General features: G+C 40.1%; 1 protein-coding gene across 1 annotated transcript in view, besides 1 other annotated feature; it reads left to right on the plus strand.

Moving 5' to 3' along the window:
• Positions 1–449: 449 nt before the first annotated feature.
• Positions 450–16,647, plus strand: part of CG43366 (uncharacterized protein) — a 37,469-nt gene continuing 21,271 nt past the window's right edge. The window contains exons 1-2 of the mRNA NM_136344.3: positions 450–936; positions 8,612–8,675. The gene's annotated coding sequence lies outside the window, so the exon portion shown is untranslated. The remainder of the gene's footprint in view (positions 937–8,611; positions 8,676–16,647) is intronic.
• Positions 8,768–16,269: a mobile genetic element.

The raw sequence follows: 16,647 nt of genomic DNA on the forward strand, positions 1-16,647 counted from the left end.
TTTGCATGGCAGGAGTTGCACAAGCCTTCTGGCTTTTGTAATCTTAATTAATTTGAGGGGTCCATAGATTCTGCGGCGCCATTACTTAATAGCGTTTCATCGAGGGCCAGTTGACCCCTGGAATCACTTACTCGCCGCTCGGCATGTTCGACTTCAACGCAGCTCACGACACTCAACTGCCGCAGTTCGTGGCCCAATGCTCTCGGCTAAGAGCAAGAAACTTGAGCGCAAGCGCAGCCGGCAAAGGCAAAGGCAGAGCAAGCCAGCTCGCGATCTCTCTTTTGGGGCTCTCTCCGCTCTGCCTTGTCATCTTGACCATTTTGGGTTGTGTGTGTGTGTGAGTGTGTGCGGCTCTTTGGTTGGAAGCGTCTACTTTTCTTTCGGGCCAACTTCTTGGACTTTCTTGGCAACATGTTTAAAAGTCTTTTGGAAGCGCCAGCCCAACGTTCAGTTCACTGCGAGCGCTTATAGCGTCTGGTGCGTTGCGACAGAAGATCGAGTGCCAAGAAGCAACCAACCGAAAAACACATCAACCAATATACCGCAAAGCGAGAGAACAAACAAACTAAAGGATATAATCCCAACATAAAGCGAACTCGTGCAGTCATTTGGTGCAAAAGTTGTGCGTGCAATGGGCCGTGATTCGGATGTTGCACGATTTTAATTAAATCGCCAGTTATTGAAAGAATTAAAACAAAACACGGAGAACACATCACAGTTGAATTAAATTGCGCTGAACGGGAAACCCACAGACACGTCGTGTTGCACGGTTGATTCAGTACCAGGATCGCAGCCCTTCCTATATTCATATTCGTATTCATATTCATACTCGGTGCGCGCGTAATTCCTGTCGGCTGTCCTTGTCGTATTGTTTATGGATTTGTTGGTTTTTGGTTCCGCGAGTGTCCCTCTAACACGTAGCAGTGGCGTCAACAGGTAAGCCTTGCATTCAGCCGGGATTAACTTTGCTTAAACTGTCGAAACAACTATAGCGGCAGCAGGCCCTGGAGTGGGTGGAATGGGTGTAGTGGGTGAAACTCCCAAGCTCCTACTCCCTGCTCCTGTTCCTTTCTGACTCTGCTCCTGCTCCTGTTCCTGCATCCGCATCGACTGCCAAGTGGCGACAAAGCGGATTACCACGAAAATATTTACAAGTTTTAAATTGTTTATACCACCGACAATGTCGCTGTGTGTGTGTGTTATCTGGCATATTATTATTTATGCCATTGGGCATCATAGTTGGCTAAATGGATCGGATCGGATCGAATCGAATCGGGTCGGATCTCAGCGTCGGCTTGTATATTGGACAGCAGAGCCCCGGAAAGAATGAAATTAAAACGTGTCTTTAATTAAGGAGTAGCACTAGCCCTCCTTCTACTGGCTGTCGGGAAGTGGGAAAGGGGATGGGTAAGTGCGAGAAGGGGAGGGGAGGGGCAACAAGAACGGGAGCACAAAAAGTCAACGGCAGCAGCGGTAACAGCATCGGACTAGCAACACCAGCAAGTGCAGAAGAAACACGTACACACGCACACAGTGAATTGAAAACCACACACGTGTAAATGGAAACAAGTTGAAATGCCTCAGCTACATTTGGTCAAGTTTACATGAGGCAATGTACTTGGCAAGAGCCGAGAACTCTTTCCCCGGCTCCAGTACCCAGAAATTCAGACGCAGATAGGAAGACGAACGGGGCGAGGCGATGTGATTTTAATGAACTACTAAAAACTCGGCATGCCAAACCTAAAACAAACATAAACTTACTTGACGCTGGTCTGCGATTGCATTATGGCTGCCTCATGCAGCAGCAACATCAGCAACAGTTGAGAGCCCAGGGAAACAGGGCGAACAATGCCGCAATCTCTATAATATTTATGCAAGCATTAGCAGGTTCCCATCCCATCCCATTCCATCCCATCTCCATCCCCATGGCCATACCCATACCAATCCCCAGACCAAGTCCCCGATCCCCACTTCCAACAACCCAGCCCCAGCAGCTGTCCGTTGGGCATGAGCCTGGTTAGTAAAGACTTAAGCTGACAGCCGCCACCGAGCGAAACGCAGAACAGTTTGAGTTACTTTCTACCCAGCATTTCATCCGCTCAGCCGCTGGGCGGTACTGGTAGTGGTACTAGTAGTGGTACTGGTACCATTGGCTGGCTGAGATTAGTGCAGTTGCAGCAGTTGCATCTGCAGTTGCCGTTGTTCTTATTGCGGTTTCTGTTACTGTTGCGGTTAAGTAAATAAAGCGGCATGACTCCACGGCTCAGTCCAAGTCTCAGCCTTTTGCTTTGGCTTTGGCTTTCGCTTTAGCTTCAGCTCTGGCTTTTCCTTTGCTTCTTCCCGATTCTTGCTTAGTTTTCAGCTTGGCAGCCACGAGACTGCGTTGCAACAACTGCTTGGCTGCTCGGCCGCTGCTGATGATGTTTCTGTGACTGAATCTGAAATTATAAATGGGTATGATACCACTGCCCGCTGCCCGCTGTTTACCAGCCCACTTCCTCTTGGACCTGGCCCAATTAGGGAGGTACTGGCTGACTGCCTATTATGGGAGCAGAACTGAAGAGAGTAGCATTCCGATTTAATATTTTAAAGATTGGGAGAGGAACCCACCCTGGGATGGGTGCTGCCGTTGCATAAGCAGCTGATAAACTGGCACATAACAAACTCATGGCAAATGAGCACGCCATCGCCATTAAGAGCTGCTGCATTTTAATTAATCAAGTTAACAAACGGAGCAATGCAGCTGCAATGGCGGCAGCCTCATCTGTCAACAACAATGCGCGCCGCAAACTAATTACATGCAACTCGACGGAAAGGGGAAGCCGAAACCCAAATCCCAATTGAGGCGGCCGCGCATTATTGTTGTTCGATGTGGAGCTCGGCTTTGCATTTGTGCATATGTGCGATTACCAAATTAGATTTCTGTCTAATTATGGCAGTGGGACTGCAGCGCAAGCAGAGCGAGTCCCGAAGAAATCGCAACTGAAATTAATAGCCATGGCTGCAGAAGTTTGCGCAAGCGACGATAAACAAATGGATGCAGTAAAAACAAAACTTTGGAGCAAAGTCAACTCATCCAGCCCATCCGAACCCATCCCATCCCAGGGCAGGCCAGGCCATTCGCTGTCGAGTTGAGTGCCAGCCAAAGTTCTTTGGAGAACTTGCATGCGGAGGGGACTGGGCTGTCCTGGCTCTGCTCGCAGGAAAGAGCACTTAATAATAATTAAATAATTTTCGCCAATTATAGAGCCAGCACATAGCCATCTAAATGGGTTTGGCTTAGACTCTGAATCTGAATCTGTATCTGTATCTGCAGCCAGTGTCTTTATCCGCACCTCCTTCCTCCAAACGAGTGTTTGTGTGTGTGCTGAACTAATAAATAAGATTGCTTTTAATTAAGAAAGAGAAAATTGTTGCCGCCATCGAAGTTGAGCGGCAAAAGCTTCTCCATTTGCCATTTGCCTTCCATGCCTAGTTTAAAGTTAAGGATGACTCTCGTTCGCAGATTCGTTCGGTTTCAGTTCGAGATGCTGCTTTATTCTATCGGAAGTTTGCCTTCAATGGTTCGACGAACTAAAGATGAATTATGAAAAGTTGGCCGAAATGCTGTATTGCGTTATCCTCTTTTGATAAATCGCCAACTTCAGCTCGATTCGTAAGCTTGAGCACTGAGTTGAACGATGCGCTCCTTTAATAAGGCAATCATGAGCTTTGGCCTTATTTAAACGAAAGAGCTTTTTATTTATTTGTATAAGTCGAAAAAAGGTTACTATTAGCTATGTAAGTAATTAGTTCACCTCTGCCTCTGAAATACTTGATCGTGTCTTAATTAATTTACGTATTTTACTAATATTGCTGAATTGTAAGTGAATATTAAGTTATATAGGTTGCGAGATATTAACTCTTAACTATGAAGTAGAACACTTGAAAATTATATTCAAAGCACTCAGGTTGGCAATGCTTTGCCTCCCTTTAAGCTCGCTTCAGAACAATTTCCCTACCAAATATCTGGTAAGCAGGCCGATCCGAAACAAGTCCGCCCAATGAAAGTCGGCTCGGTGCTGTCGGCCGCAAGTATATTTGGCCCAGGTTAATTTGAAGCATTTGAAAGTTTTTGACGTCGGTGCTGTGCATTTCAGCTGGCTTCAGTTGGCGGTGTGATGCCGAAGCCTCCTGACTTTGGGGTAGAGAACTGCAAGCTGCGGACTGCAAGCTGCGAACTGCAAACTGCAAACTACTAGCAGCTAGCTGCAAGCTGCTAACTGCGAGTGGCATCAGCGTCATCGCCTGACGCTGACTGGTGGCCCTAACGCACACATTCAGCCAGTCAGTGCTTTCTGGCACACGTCATGGGAACTTCAAGTGAGCCAGTTAAAGTTGGGAAATCATGGGAGTGAATTATTTTACATTGCTTAGGAAAAAAATAAAAACATATTAATATGCCTCTTCCTCGCATTTGCCATGGCAGCGCTCCAATAGCCGGTGTGGAATTTTTAATTCAATTTATATTGAAGTGGTCGAAGACACAGCAGCCCCACATCGCGTGCTGTTCCAAGATCTCCTTCTAGGCAGCCGTCTCAGAATGGGAAATGGAATCGGGGCCCGCCTTTGTTTGCCATCCAATAATAATTTTATTTGCGTAGCAGTACAGCCAGAGTCTCGAATAATTCATGCGCATCTGTGTTAATATTATGCCGGTCTCCGTTGTCGGACAGCTGAACCCTTTTTCGGCACCGAAACAACCGGATGACTTTGAACTTTTGACACATTTGGCAGTCGGCTGTCATAGTTGGCTAGGGGTAATAGTTCACTGGGGAATTTATGCTTGGTTAGGGTCCGTCCTCTTCCTTGGAATATGAGCTCTTCAGCTACATAAATTCTTTATGCCGCAAATTATGGGACTTGACCTTTGGCGATGTCCGACAGTCGGAGAGACGGACGGACGGAAGCACGGACGGAGGACGGACTGGCGGACGGGAGGACAGTTTTGCCACCAGAAAGGCGGATTGGGGCCCGGATTTTGTAATCTTTGACAGATTCGGTGCTGCGTTTCAGCGACCTTCGGTGGCAGCTGTTTGTGTTAACAGAGCTATTATATCTAATTAAGCGGCTTATTCAACTGACACACTAGGCCCAAACTTATTGCCACATGCCGCATTTCATCGCCTCAACACAACATCAACAATGCCCATCGAACGCACAATTAATGGTCTGAATGGCTCAATTTATGTGGGATTGCATTAGGGAAAAAGTAAAGCATATTTTTTCCATGGCGGCATTTGTCCATTGCTTTACAATAACATATTAATAATAACAATATGCATCATGCGTAGTAAATTTGCTCGCCGTTTTTGCAATTTCTTTATCGAGGTTTATGCAATCACTTTCACAAAATACAAATTGAATTGCGTCTGCCGGAGCATCTGCACTGTATGTATGCACTGTATGTGTATGTGGACAAAAACGATCAACAATTATACAAATAATGGAAAACACAATTATTAATTGTGAAATTACTATTCATTCCTGTGCATCCGACTTTAAAGCATTAATTAAAAATTTTATTTGCAACGATGCGCATCCGAGATAGCACTCAGCTCATCCGGTATGATTAATTTCCTGACCCTTTGAGCGATCATTTGAACTGGCACTCGACCCCGTCCTCACCGCCGCATTTATGAGCTGGTCAATCAGCACTTAAGAGCTCCCCAAGTGGATTCTAACAGTATGCTGCTGCGGCTTCTGTTGCCGCCACTGTCCATAATCCATTAGAAAAAGTAGCAAATTATGATTTATTGCACTTTGCCCGAAGAATGGAAAAATTCATGAGAGCCACAAAGTGTGCGAGCGCTGGAAAGTATGCTCCGCTAAAATGAAGCCAGGATGGTATGGAAGGGTGATGGGGGTGGAGAAGGACGGGGCATGGGGTCGTGAAGGCAAAAACTCCAAAGTGGCATACCAAAATGTAAAACTCTTGTAATACCCTAGCCACTGTGGGCCCCTCCAACCGATGATTTACCCAGCTTTGGGGCCACCAAACTTTTGGTCTCGGTATATTAAGTCGGCGCCTCAATGATGCATTCATATTGTCTCTGCAATCGAGTACTCAGCCGCCCCACAGCAATTAATGCTCTATTTGTGGCATCCAAAGAAACATGGGGTCTAAGGTCGTCATCCCAATTACACGCTTGAGCTACGTGCGTGTTGCCACTTGGCAATCGGCATTCGGCATTCGGCTCGAGGCTCGAGGCTCATACAATTCCACGCCTAATAAGCACAAAATTGGGTCTTGGCTACCGAGACGCCCCTCAATTTGGACACATTAGATCAGCCATCAGGGCCCGAATGCAGCCGCGGTTGCATTGAGCAAGCATTAGATGAGCTCTGGGCTAGAGCTCACAAAGCCAATGATGCGTCGGCTGAGCACCGCCTTAGTTAATAACTCTGACCGAAATACCAGAAAGCAGAGACCGAGAACCGAAAAGTTAGTGCCATTAGCATATACTTAGCACAAGAACCAGTTTCTGCCGCCTCCCCCTTCCCCCCTCCCCACTGGTACATAGAATTCGTTCGAGTCTTCTCACAAAAGAAACGGAGAGAAAAGAGAGCAGCCCGGCAAAAATGGGTCAAGAAGTTTCCCACTGATTGGGTTTTGTCTCAATCAACACATCCAAGCAGATCGGCCATTTCGCACATGCAATCATAGATTTTTACAGTCGCGTCGGGATTTATGGGCTTGCATCTTCTGCTCGGAAGCGTCAAGAATGCAGCTCGAATCGGGCACAAATTGAATCGCAGAGAAACAAGCGGCCAGCTCTGATGGTGGCAGAAACATAAGCGGCGGGCGAAAGGCGCATAATACACCATAATGACAAAATTACTATATTTAGTATGCTAAAAATCGGTCAAAGTGTCAGTGGGTTGTCCGCAGTCGCCTTCATTAGCGGCACACGGCAACGACTGACGATTTTTGCTTTTACTTTGCCAAACGCCTGCGCTACCGAACATGATACTGCAATTTTTGGCATTAACTTCTTTTCACCTGAGCGATGAGTCTGCTCCCGGGCTCTCGAGATCCTAAGTCTGGCTCTCGACGGCGGCCCCGAAAGTGTGTCTATACTCGTACATAGGTACATTTGTATCGGCAGCTACCGTCTTGGTGCGTGACCATAGTACGCAACTTCCTCCCCTTTCTACCGCCGAAAGCCCGCGATGAGATCTTCTTTCTAGCCCGACAACTTTCATTTTTTCCGCTGTAGAATATCAAGTCACAATGGCCATAATAAAAAGCGTATCGAAGGCATCAATAGGTTATTGGCATTTTTGTGTGCGGTTGTCTTTTCGAGCCTCTTTGTTTGCTTCCCCATTCATCAGGTAACTCGATTGGATGGGGCTCCTCCGTCTTCAAGGGGTTTTGTCGTTGGCCCTTGTTTGTAGTGTATGTATATTTAACCCGCCTCGAGAGAGTGTGCACTCGAAGCTCTAAGTGCGCCAATTAGCAACGGCTCAGGGACCGCAACAAGTGTGGCCGGTCCACCTGTATCCCACCTGTAGTCCACCTGTCTCCCAAGAATTCAAATCCACAAATCTTCGAGAGGAAATCGAGAACAACTCATTCACGCCACATCTGCGGACAAAAGAAGAACGACGACACGGATACAGAAAGAGCTTTGTAGCAGAAGCAGAAGCAGAAGCAGATACATATACAGATGCAGATACAGATACAGGCTCCGAGAGTAGATCGGCGATTGGAGATGATTTTCGGTAACGTTATAAAAATTGAAAGCTACGCATTCAGGTGACCCACATTCACAACTGTCCAGCATGTCTTGGCTTGGTTGCTGCGGTTCTTGTTTTGCCTTATTCTCGGTGGTTCTTATTGGACTCTCTTGGCCAATGACAAGTTCTGTTGTACGAGAGTTGGCAAGCATTTTGGCCTCCGAAAGCAAAAGGGAGAGCGGACAAACAACGTCTGCCCTTCTCTCGATTTTGGGTTGAATTAATCTTTTTGCCAGCACTCTATGTCGTGAAACTTTTGATCACTTATTTCGTGCGTTGTTTTCGTTGTGGCCTATACTCTTCAGGAATTCATAATGCCATACTTTACGCTTTAATTTTAGGCAGATGTGCGGGTAAATTTGTCATTACTGTGAGTGGCTTAAACCGTCTTGTATATACGATGGCATTTCAATTTATGTATATGTATATAATATATGGCCAATGCGGGATGCATGTGAGCGTGATCAGCGCTTTTTGCAAGCATTTATTTAGATTAAAAAAAGGAAAATATTTCCAAAGTCACCTTCTTTATGGATGGGAATACTTTTGTCTGGTTTTCAATTGGCACTGTCCCGCATTAATTGTCAAATTTTCGTAGACACCGACAATACTTTTCAGACCTTTTCGGGCTCGCATTTTAAGTTTGGGAAAGTGAGCAATTAAAAATTAATTGCCTTGCAGAGAAAAGCCGTAAACTTCGCATGGCACGTGCAAATCAAATTGATAAATAGACAATTATTTTCAGCAGCCGCAAATATATTTACTCACACTGAATTACTTGCAAATATTAAGACTATTAATTATAAATGTTTCTATATCTGCTTATTTGCAGGGGGTTTTGATTGCTCCATGAAATTCATATGTGAATTTTGTTGCTGCCGAATTAATACCAGTAGGTGAGTAGCTCTAAAGCCAATATCAAAATCTTGTCGTTGTAGATTTCTTTGTGTCTCCTGAGATTATTATTTATCTGGCTACATATATATATAATTGCAAATAAATGGTTGCAATAAATAGTTTTGAGTCTATTAAATGGACCGTTCCGAATATGAACTAAGACCAACGCTGAAAATTGAGTTTTGCCAAAATAAAACGAATCAAAATTTCGGGATCGATTTTGTTGTTTATTGATTAACGTTCAGCTTAAGACTGAAAATCAAATGAAAGTGAAAATGAGGAGAAGCCTCTGTGCTTGCTTAAAGAATATGTTAGTGTTTTTGGGAGAGCATTGCTCTTGGATTCTTAAGTGGAGGAGAAGCCTCAGAGAGAGCAGGCAGACTTTAAGATTTGTTTACAAGAATGGCTAAGTGCCGCTGTCAAAGAATTTGTTTATTAGAATGCATACTGCGCAGATGGCATACAGTATGGGGGTGTCAAAATGCAGAGTGGATATTTTTGTTATTTGATCCACATTAGCATGGTGGTCACTTATTGTTTACGTATGCGGCTTTTCAATATGTTTACTCTACGTTATGTGGTTTTGTATGTGAATATGTCACTTCCCTTCCCTTAAAGAGAAGCCTATACTTGGGCTGGGATTGATGGATATAGTAGGGGTAATGGAACGTCTTCCATTTCTATTTGTTGTGCTGTGTTTTGATTTTGATTTTTTCTTAATTTTAGTTTTGCATACAGCATCATGAATGGGTTAAATGATACGTATCTTAAATATAAGTACAATAAAATAAGTATAATGATGACAGTAGTCATAAATATGTAAAGTGTAATATTGTTTTGTGAAATCATTTCATTAATGTCGTTGTGTTTAACAGTTTTTATTTTTGTTATGTTAAGTGGTGTGTATAATGGTGTCAAATCTATTTCTGGTTTAAAGAGATTTTCACTTAGAATTATGCTATTGATTTCTATTTTACATTGGGTTACTTTTATCATTTTGTTTCCTTTTATTTTTATATTATTAAATGAATTTTGACAATTTTGTTTGAGACTTGTTTGGGTTAAATTCCAGGTTACAATTGTGTTTGGTTCTATGTATTTTATTATTTCATCTGTGTGGATTGACTCAAAATTACAAATTGGTTTTAAATGTTTAATAATGTTGGTGACACACTCATTGTTTATTTCTTTATTTTCGTTATTGTAAACTTTATTTTCTCTTTCAAAATATGATTGTGTGTCTGTGTATTCTAGCTGATAGCCGTTCGAGTCTGGGTAAGGGATTATTTTTACTGTATTTATTAATGAAAAGTTAATAGGTATGTGAGATATGATTAATAATTGGTTATCATTGTAATTAATCCAAGTGGATGTTTTAATGTTTAAAATATTTTGGCTGTTTACATTCTCAAGTTTATCGTAGTTTAGTAGTTTGGGATTAAATAGACCGAGTCTGGAAAGCTGCATTCCCATTTCCACATCTTCTATGTATTCTGTAAACTGCATGAGTTCATATAAAAGACTGTTAATGATGTTGCTGTTGTTTTCATAATTCTGTATCTTTTGCATTCCGTCATTTATTAATTGAATAGCGTCATTGAGTTCATGTAAATTTACCGAGTTATGGGCGTTTGTTTCAAGTTTCCTCTGTATATCCACTCGATCATTTTCGTCAAGTGTGCCAAATAGGTATTTAAAAACTGAACCTACAATGTTAATAAGTCCCCGTTTATTTCTATGTCGCAAGGCTATTCCAGCTAGTTCTCTTCTCATTTTGTTGTATAAAAATTTGACCTGGGGTGCATGGTAGTCGGTACGTAGTCTTTGCTCAAAATAATCAGCTATGGTGTCTATTTCAGTTAAATTGATTCTCAAGCAATGATGTTCAAAGGATGATGGTATCTGGACTGGTTTATCAGAAAAAAGGAGATATCCGTGGTTTGTGTCAATATTATTAATTTCAATTTGTTGTCCATGAACTGTTGTGATCAGCATCAGCAGCAATGTTATCAAGTGCCAGGTGCCTGTGAAATTGAGAGCTGATTATTTTTCTTTCGTTTTTTGAATTGTGTTTTGTAGTAGTGAGTAATTCTATTTCTATTAGTAATTTTATAATGATCAGAGTCAGTCTGCTCCACATTTTTTGTTGGCTTAAAAGGATTTTCTAATTTGCCTTTCTGTAGTGGACCTTTTCTGTATCTTGTGTCGACTTCGTACTCCACTCTGTCATTATTTATTTTGTTTATTTTGTTTTCTTTGTTTTGTTGGGTATCTAATATTGGTTGTCCAGCGTAGAGAAATATGTGTGCAGGGGTCTGTCCAGTGGTGTCGTGTTTGGTTTTATGATTGTATATGTTAAGTACTGTTTCCATTTTGCTCAATTTGGTTTCTTCGTCATCGGATGTTTTGATTATGCGAATCTTTTCATTAATTGTTTTATGTAGTCTTTCTATGTCCGCCACACCAGTTTTTGTTGTGTTAAGCTGCAATTCGACTTCCTCACTCTCCAGCCATCTCTTGAGGGCTAAACTGGAAAATGCGCCGTCTCTGTCCGCCTTTAGTAACTTTGGCTTGCCAAGCTGGTTGAATATGCGCATAAGCGCGTTTTTGCATTCTATCCAGTCTTTTGTTTTTATTTCTTCTAATGTGGCAAATTTCGAATAAATGTCTATGCAACTAACGTAATGTTTGCCTTCGGATGAGTAAATGTCTATCATGAATTTTTCGCGGCAATGTTCTGGTTTGGGTGTGGTTTTCATTGGCATGTCTGTATTTCGGTGCTCTGTTTTTGCCAGATTGCAAATACTGCACTCATTTATTATATTCTGAATAAGTAGCTGGCTATTAGGGAAATAGTAAGTTTCTCCGAAAAGTTTAGTAGTTTTCTGTATGCCTGGGTGTAGAAGTTTTTCATGAGCAGTCAAGATCAATTCCTTAAATTCCGCATAAGTGGTTATGTTTTTTAACAAAATCGTGCTACGCAGGATTTTTGTATATTTGGTGTTTATGGCTAATTTATGTGCGGCTTGAATGACTTCGAAATCAGCGTCACTCTCAATATACAACGCACTTTTCTTACCACAAAAATGGTCTATCAAATATTGTTCGGCTTTTTCCCTGGTCATAATGTCGTAAAATATTTGGGTGATGTGTTTTTTGAAATATTTCGTAACTTTAATGTCTGGTGGTCCTTTTGAAAATATAACTTGTCTGTTAAATGTATTTAGAGGTCTTTCTGTAATAAAAATTAAATCACTATTGTCCTCTTCTGCACTATGTTGGGTTTGTTCGCTCAAATATGTCTCCTCAAGTTTTATTCTGGACAGAGCATCCGCCACGCAATTTTCTTTTCCTTTCATATATTTTATATCAAAATCGAATTCGGATAATTTTACTCTCCATCGGGTCAGTTTTGAATTTGGGTCTTTCCTACGGTACAACCAGCTCAATGGTTGATGGTCACTGGATATTTCAAAGTGTCTTCCAAGTAGGTAGTGTCGAAAAGTCTTTGTCGCCCATACAATTGCTAAGAGTTCTTTTTCAATTGTGCTGTAATTTATTTCGTGTTCATTAAGTGTTCGGCTAATGTAGCTAAGTGGGTGTCCATCTTGTGACAGTACTGCCCCCAAAGCGACATCACTTGCGTCTGTGGTTAAAGTGAATTTCTTTGTAAAGTCGGGTACTTTAAGAATTGGGTCTTCTGATATTAGATATTTTAATTTTTTAAATGCAGAGTCATATTCTGGGTTGGTAGTGTCAATTTTCATGTTCTTTTTTAAACACTTAGTCATGGGTTTGGCTATGTCTGCAAAGTTTGGAATAAATTTACGATAATATCCTGTCAGTCCAAGAAAAGCTTTTATTTCTTTTGGTTTAGTGGGAATTGGATATTTTTGAATGGCTTCAATTTTTTCAGGGTTTGGTTTTATTCCATCTGGTGTTAGAACATGTCCTAAAAATGTGGTTTCTTGCTTGAGAAACTCACATTTGTCAAGCTGTAATTTAAGGTTGGCTTTTGCTAATTTTTCGAAAACTAGTCCGAGCGATTGCAGGTGTTCATCAAGGGATGTCGAGAATACAATTATGTCGTCCAAATACACAAGACAGTGTTTGTTTAAGAGTGGTCTTAAAATATCATTCATGCACCGTTGAAAGGTGGCTGGCGCGTTTTTTAATCCGAATGGCATGCGCAAATATTCATAATGACCGTGCTTGGTAGAAAAGGCTGTCTTTGAAACTGATTCTGGATCCATTTCGATCTGGTGGAAACCCTTTGCCAAGTCTATAGTTGTGAAGTAATTACATCTGCCCAATTTTCCCAAGATTTCGTCCATGTTTGGGATTGGGTGTCTGTCTCCTACTGTTATTTCATTTAATTTTCGGTAGTCTATTACAATTCTAAATTTCTGTTTGCCTGATGCATCTTGTTTCTTTGGAACCACCCAGATGGGGCTATTGTAAGGTGAATTACTGGTACGTATAATACCTTGATTTAGCATATCTTGTATTTGGCTTTCGACCTCCTGTTCATAAGCCTGTGGGTAACTGTATTTAGAGTAAAGTGGTAGATTGTGCTTTGTATTGATAGTATGTTTGGTTTGATTAGTAAATGTCAACTTATCACCTTCATGGTACTGTATGTCATGGTATTTCTGCAGGAGTGCGCACAATCTTTGTTTTTCTTCGTTATTTAAATGTTCCAATCTGTATAGGTCTGATTCTAAAATGGGTGAAATTTTATTTGGCTGTCTGAGCATGGTGTCAGGTATCATATTTACATTTTGAAAATGACTCTGTTCATGTGTTGCTATTCCTTCTATTAATTTGTATTTGTTGTTGTAAAGAGTTACCTCTTGATCGCGGTAACTTATTGTTGCTTTTGCTTCTGCTAAAAGTTTTCTTCCTAATAAAAGATCGTAATTCTCAGAGAAAGGGTGCAATAAAAATTCATTTGTTGTTGGGAACAAAATCTTTGAAGGTATGATTATACTTTTGTTGACAATGAGCGGTCCATTGCTGGTATGAATAAAAGTACTAGTATTCTGGATTGGTAAATCAAATATATTTTTAGATGTCATGTTAACTGTTGATCCGGTATCAATAAGGCATTTCAAATTATTTTCTTTGTATTTAATTGTTATATATTGGGGTTTTCCAAGGCTTGTGGCTGAAAATTTTCGGCCTGTTCAACATTGGGTTCTTGGTTGTCATTGTTTGTCTCGTCTGTATTAATCTGCTGTAACTGTTGTGTTCTTTGTAAATTTTGGTTGTTTTCGTCAATTTGATATTGATTTTCTGGATAATAGTCTGAATGGTCGTAAGTTGGATAATAAAAATAGTCATATGGAACACACTGCTGATAAAAAGCGTCCTCTTGATATAATGTTTCGTCAACACTCATCCCAGTCTGTCCACTATTAGCTGGTCTTAATCGTTTTATTGGTCGATTGGGTACATAGGAACTTGAATTTTGTGTTGATTGTTGATTTTGATATTGGGGTTGTTGTCCGAACCTATTCTGATCGAATGCATTGTTTCGATTGGTGTTAAAAATTGGTCGAGATGTAAAGTTTGTACGTTGATTTGGTTGAAAAGCATTGTTTTGTTGGCTTGGTTGGAAAACATTGTTTTGTTGGCTTGGTTGAAAAACATTGTTTGGATTAGGGTGGTAGGGTATTGGATGACGATAAAGTGGGTTATTAGTTGGTGGTGTTTGATAAATTTGTGGAGCTTGATATGGTATTGGTGAATTATAATGTAGGAAAGGTGTTGGATATTTTCTGATATTGTTAGACTGATTAGTATTTTGATTAAAGGACTTTTGTGGCTTATCAGAGAAATTTTGTTTTTGGACATGTGTACTTGTATGATTTATTTGTTCGTACATGCCCTTCTCTTGTAAAAGGTTTATAAGTGATCGCAAATCTGGTATGTTGTGGTTATTTATTCTTAAATAAATGTGTGTAGGTAATTTTTCAATTAGTGATTCTATACTGGATTTTATTAATTTCAAATAAAAAGTCTTTTCTTCAAGATCTTGCTCTAATTCAAGCTTACTAGTAAGTGTTTGTCTGCGGCTTTCTGCTTCTTCCAGGAATGCTCGTACATTGCCTCGAAATGGGGTCTTTCGAAACTCTTCTAAAAGAACGTGGTTAGGGGTCTGGGGTTTATAGTTGAGTACCAATTGTCTTCTAAGCTGCTGCCAGGTGTACATGTCATAGGCTCCAATGCAGCGCATAACTTCTCCGCTGATGCTGCGTTCAATATGCCCAAATATGATCTGCTGTTGGCGTTCATCTCCGGTAGCATAAAGAGCCAGTATGTAATCAATTCGACTCACAAAGGTGTATAGTGAGCCTGGATCACCGTTGAATTTCTCCACATTGCCAATCTGGTAGGCAACCTGGGTCATGTTGCTGTCTGATAGTGGTGGCACAATTGCTGGTTCTTGAGCCATTTTTGATTTTTGGATTATTTATTTATTTTTTTTTATTTATTTTTTTTTTATTATTATTATTATTTAGTTATTATATTATTATTATCGTGTATTTTTTTTTTGTTTTTTTTTTTTTTTTTTTTTTTTTTTAATATAGTTTTTAATATTTTTATATTTTTTTAATATTGTTTAATTTAAAATGTTGTCTTTTTATTTATTATTCTTATTTTTAATTTATCAAATAGAATTTTCACTTATTTATTTATTATTCTTACTTTTAATACGTTTTAATTTTCGCTTATTAATTTATTATTTATATTTTTTTTTTTTTTTAAGATAGGTTTTGATTTTCACAAGGGTTGCACTATAGCTTTTTCGTGGGTCTTTGAGGTAACCAATTGGATTTACAGCCTCTCACAAATTCAATAGCGTCTTCCTGATAATAAATTCAGGTTTGTTTAGGCAAATTGTGATTTTTCGGTTTCACTTTATTGTCGAGGTTTAATTAAAAACTTAAAGCGATATTAACCGTCACGTGGGTGCCCGTTAGCGTGGTACTTTTGTCAGAGAACAAAAAGAACACAGGAATTGGCAAATCTGGTTACCGCATCAAGGAACTTTAACACTGATCACATCGACTGCGCCAATTGCAAATAAATGGTTGCAATAAATAGTTTTGAGTCTATTAAATGGACCGTTCCGAATATGAACTAAGACCAACGCTGAAAATTGAGTTTTGCCAAAATAAAACGAATCAAAATTTCGGGATCGATTTTGTTGTTTATTGATTAACGTTCAGCTTAAGACTGAAAATCAAATGAAAGTGAAAATGAGGAGAAGCCTCTGTGCTTGCTTAAAGAATATGTTAGTGTTTTTGGGAGAGCATTGCTCTTGGATTCTTAAGTGGAGGAGAAGCCTCAGAGAGAGCAGGCAGACTTTAAGATTTGTTTACAAGAATGGCTAAGTGCCGCTGTCAAAGAATTTGTTTATTAGAATGCATACTGCGCAGATGGCATACAGTATGGGGGTGTCAAAATGCAGAGTGGATATTTTTGTTATTTGATCCACATTAGCATGGTGGTCACTTATTGTTTACGTATGCGGCTTTTCAATATGTTTACTCTACGTTATGTGGTTTTGTATGTGAATATGTCACTATATAAGAGTCAGACTCTGGGATGGAACGTTCATCATGTAGGGACAATATTATTTTTTTAACAATTATTATTATCAGTAATAAAAGAATTAAAATTACACAAATAAAGCAAGTTTGTGATCATTGTTTTGTTTAATATCAACATTTTTAAAGCACATTTCTTGTTATCAATTTATTTTAAATTGAATGGATCTTGTTTTTATGGTACAGAGCACATAAACAAAAAGTGCGTAAGTACCAATAAATATTTCATTTTTATAATGGTATCTTTGACCCTTTCACCCTGGGCTTTCATATAATAACTGAAACAGTTTACGCATATGAATGCCAAGTAAAATAATGTCTAATTTTGTTCGTTCTTGGATGCTTGGGAAGTCCT

This window comes from Drosophila melanogaster, chromosome 2R (genome assembly GCF_000001215.4).
Source record: "Drosophila melanogaster chromosome 2R".
Taxonomy (NCBI): domain Eukaryota; kingdom Metazoa; phylum Arthropoda; class Insecta; order Diptera; family Drosophilidae; genus Drosophila; species Drosophila melanogaster.